This window comes from Centroberyx gerrardi, chromosome 24 (genome assembly GCF_048128805.1).
Source record: "Centroberyx gerrardi isolate f3 chromosome 24, fCenGer3.hap1.cur.20231027, whole genome shotgun sequence".
Taxonomy (NCBI): Eukaryota; Metazoa; Chordata; class Actinopteri; order Beryciformes; family Berycidae; genus Centroberyx; species Centroberyx gerrardi.
Genome location: NC_136020.1, coordinates 12,278,153 through 12,283,152, shown reverse-complemented (window position 1 = coordinate 12,283,152; position 5,000 = coordinate 12,278,153). Strand labels below are relative to the sequence as shown.

The window sequence follows — 5,000 nt, the reverse complement described above, 5'->3', positions numbered from 1 at the left end:
TGTGTGTGTGTGTTTGTGTTGAGTGACGATGAGCACGGAGTGCAGTGTGTGGACAGACACCACTGGGATTAAATATACCATACCCACACACACACACACACACACACACACACAGAAGTCCGACGGCAGGCTCCTTTCACTCAACGCAGTAAGATCAGACTCTCTCTCTCTTTCTCTCTCTCTCTCATTCTCTCTCTCTGTCTCTCGCCCTCTGTCTCTCTCTTTATCTCCATCTCTACATCACTTCAGCTCTCCAGTCTGCTTCTCTCTTCACCATTAAGATACAGTGATTGTGAAAATCTGTGTGTGATGTTTTCTCAGGTATTGACTTGCTGTTTTATCTTCATGTATTCATGCTGGTTGAATGTAGACAGAATTTGAAAGTTGAATGAATAAATAGCGAGTGAAATGCAGAGCCTCCCTTTCTAAAGTGCATGAGGTCCTTGTGTGTGTCAATATGCACTGTGTTATTATGCAAGTTGTCAAAATGCATCTCTGCATCAATTTGTATTTATTGTAGCAAATAAAGTGATTCTGATTCTCTATCACTGCTTGCATGCCACATTTTGTAACTATTGAATGATTAAATTTTTTGTAAGAAAATACCTAATTTTCTGCAAAGGCATGGCTTGGTGTTCGGGAAATGAAGTATTTTCTACATCTGAGAGCCAACCTCAGCTGTCAATTACAGTGAAAAAACAAACATCAAAGCATTAGGCACGAAATAAGAATACATACATATAACTCTTCAGCATTCAATATTCAATAACTATGGTGCGTTTGAGCGGCATGACAAACAAATAACCAGCCAAAGAAGAGGATGTGGGTGGTTTCTGGGGAAAAAAGGAAACTATCCTATTCCACGCTCTTCTCTAGCAGCATCGCTCCAGAAATGAAAGCTGACAGTAAATCAAAGTAACTGTCACTTCTGATTCTGAGTTCTTACCTTATTTACCACCCACCCACCCACACACACACACACACACACACACACACACACACACACACAAGTTGTGTTTTTCCAGACCATCTCAGTTGGTGTGTTCATGAGTAGCTATCCACGATTTAAAACCACCTTCCTGGCTCACAACTGCTTCTTTCACACACATGCACCAAGTACACACACACAGTCATGGGCACACACATTCACACACTCACTCACACACAGACACACACTGTACATATATGCGCATGTGCACACACTGGAAGACACAGATACACACACAAATGCACGCAGAGACAGAAAAACATGGTACAGGAACACACGCAAATACACACACTTATACAGTATATATATTATACACACACGCACACACACACATAAACAAGGTCGTTATCAGAGTTTTAAATAGCTCTAGTTACAGTATTTTCCACTGTGGACCTGCCAGTGGGTTACAGTCCATTACGAAATACATTACTGAACATTTCCCTTTGGAGGAGAGAGGGAGGGAGATGGAGAGAGGAAGAGAAAAGGCTGCAGCGATCCTACACATTCTGCATTTCAAAACTCCATACTTTTTCCTTTAACCTTAATTTCATGACAGCCTGTCTGCCGCTGCTCAGTATGATGCATGCTGACAGCGGCAAGGCAATATGACTGGAACATCATCACTCTATAGCTGGAGACTGTTGTATAATACGACGATACGTGCACAAATCTCTCAATATGTGGGTTTACAGCTATGAAAACATGTGCGGCATATGTGCAACAGTTATTTTCTCATACTTTTCCACACTGTGTTGTCCAAACGATGAAGAAAATATGGATCAAATAAAAGAAGGCTGGGAAAATAGAGGAGAAGGATGGAAGGAATGAGGGAGATGAAAGGAAAAGAACGAGGGAGAGACAAGGAGAGAAATAACAATACTGAAGCTAGCCTCCATAACACAGCAAGTTAAATTAAATTACTTTTCAAAAACTACTTCATGGCAATCAGAATAAAATAATGTAAAAAATAAGAGCAATTTCACCCCAACAATAATGTGAAATATGAACTAAACAGTAAATCTTTGAGAACACAGCTGTGCATAACTGGGCTGATTTAAAACATGAACTCTGAAAGTCTTTTAAAGACTTGAAGGCTTTTGAATTTAGAATCAACCCCACACAGAGAACTGATTATATTAAGGTGAGTGTGTATGTATGTGCCTACATGTGTGTTTATTGCATTACAGTGTCTGCCATAGCGACTGTATGCTTTGTGTGTGTGTGTGTGTGGTGTGTGTGTGTGTGTGTGTGTGCGTTTTATGAGTCCACAGTGCCTACCAATGTCTTACTGTACTGTAAAACAATCCCAGAGGAGAAATGATTTTATAAGGCTGTGTGTGCATCAGTGTATATGTGTGTGTGTGTGTGTGTGTGTTTGTATGTGTGTGCGTGTGCATGCACAAGCTTACCAACATACAGTATATGTGTTTATTGGAGTACAATGCATGCCGTAGAGGATGTACGCTGTGTGGTCACGCAATGTGTATGTATGCACTGTGTGTGGATGAATGTGTGTGTGTGTGTGTGTGTGCGGGTGTGTGTGTGTGTGTGTCTGCCTGTTTATTAGCCTCCTGTGCCTGCCTACCACAGTCTTAATTCACTATGAAACAACTCCACAGAGAGACATTCAACCAGCCTTACTGACTTGCAGCATTTTTAGAAAACTTCTGTTGCCACATTACACAGTGTAATCACAAATATCTTTCTCCACAGATCCCTCTGAGACTCACACACTGTGCACGCATGCATTTCACAAGGAGCAGAATCTATGGAGCAAAGCCACAGTGCCACCCAGTCACCAAACCTCTGGAATAAAACACACACCTACAGAGTATTACAGGAATATTAAAGGAGCATGCTGACTTTTTAGCAAATAAGCTGATGAGAGACTTGGTAGCAGTTTCACCTGTATGTCCAGTACTTATTCATATCATTACAGTGCAGGTGGACACTTTAGCACACTTTGATAGTGGATGGTACCAGATAGCTCTGCATCATCTCAAAAGCACCATACTGCACTAAATATTAATCACACAAGGGTAAACGTGCTTCCAGTCATCTCATTGTATTCTCTCAAGCACCCTAAATAAGTTATGAATAAATAATTAGTAATAACAAATTATAAATAATTTAAAGAACAATGAAAAAATGATTGATAGAGAAATAATATCAGCAAGTTAATATGAAGTGTTTTTGTTACCAGTGCAGCTATTATAACAGGATTTCTTAAGTGTGCATAGAACGACTAAGTGAGCTTTGAGAGCTTTGATATAACAGGTAAGAATTTAATGTTGTGATGCCTGAAGTAGAAGTGAAGTACTGCAAAACCTCACTAACTGCTGCACTGAATTCCCTTGTAGATCCAAACAAAACTTATTAACCCTCATCTTCCCAGTCTCTATCCACCGATGCATCCAATAAAGCAGAAGACCATTAAAAATGCAAAATAGCATAAAAATGGGTGCATGTGTGTGTGTGTGTGTGTGAGCGTGTGTGTTAAGATAGCTCTCCTGTGCTTTTCTGCTCCAGTTGTTGCTGAAACATTTCATTCACTGTTTGCAGTACAGAATCCCCTTGTAGAAAGCAACACAACCACTCACTGTTCCAATGTAATGTACTATGGCGAATTACCCACCTTACACACCTAGGGAGGAAGGTGTGTGTGTGTGTGTGTGTGTGTGTCTGTGTGTGTGTGTGCACAGCTACTCATGTAGAAAGAGAGCAAGAAAGAGATGGAGTATCAGTGTAAATTGTGTGTGTGAGTGTGTGTGTGTGTGTGTGTGTGTGTGTGTGCTGGCTGGCCTCCCTCTGCAGGGGAGTGCTACCGCTAATTAATAACCAGTCAAACTTTAGCCCCGTTAGCGTTCCTTAGCGCCTTTAGCATCCCAATGGGAAATCCCACTGGAGGAACTGAGCTCCGCTAGAAGCAACATGTGCTGCTCATATGTGCTGCTGCTTCCACTGTATTGTTAGTAGATCAAACCAATAGGCTACAAGCTTTTATCAATAATGCAATCCAACCCACAAAATATCTATCAACAGAACATATTCAGTAAAAACTCAGTTTCACCACAATAACACTTATGAACATTTCCCTTATTTCCGATGCAGTTCCATGTGTTTCAGTAACTTTCAAGAAACAGGTGACAATATCTTAAAAGGCAGATCACTTCACTAGTGTCAACGTGTTACACAATTCAAGAAAATTCCTGAGACAGGCAGATTTACACTGGAAACAAGTTGAATTTTCTCAACCAACAGGCAGATTCTTTTCACTTGTTTTATGAAAGACTCCATACCAGATTAAATTACTTGTTAAAATGGACATTCTTTCAGTGTGTTGCTGGAAAACCCACTACGATTCTTTTTTTTCTTGCTTATATTGAAAGTTGACATTGTCACTTGAGTGAGATTCATAAGCCCTTCAAACCTGTAAAACCCCCACTGGATTTAAAAAATACATGGGGGGTCAATGAGAAAATGAACATTCTTTTCTTCATTCATAAAAACATACTTTTAACAGATACTTAAATCATCCACTGCATCACACACATGGAGCAGGTGCAGTTGAAAAATGGTTTAGGTCATGCATCAGTATGAAGGGAGAGAAATGTGATTGACACAACAAACGTGCAATAAGAAAACAAACACTGATGAATAAAGACAGACGGTGGAACAATGTATAACTGAGGGAAGAAAAGAAGCTGAAGATGGAAAAAATGATGTTCAGAAGGAGAGACATGAAAGAAAGATTCAAAGATTCAGGTAAACTGAATAAATTAATGTAAAGAGTTTTATTCCAAAATAAAGAAATCTGAAAACTGTGATACCTACTATCAATAAATGGTTGATGGCACAAAATGAAAGCAAGTGGTGGTACTTTTTAAGTACTTGGTTGGCAAAATGGTCACCAGTTTACAGATTGGGTCCTCTGCATTTTATAAATATTGGATTATAACTATGATTTGGAACATAATTCTTCAAGTAATGCTAGATGAGAAGGGATGAAGAG

General features: G+C 39.7%; 1 protein-coding gene across 4 annotated transcripts in view; it reads right to left on the bottom strand.

Annotated features, from left to right (window-relative positions):
• The window catches only part of LOC139920268 (ELKS/Rab6-interacting/CAST family member 1-like), a 132,272-nt gene that overhangs the window by 19,207 nt on the left and 108,065 nt on the right, over positions 1-5,000 (bottom strand). The window lies entirely within an intron of this gene.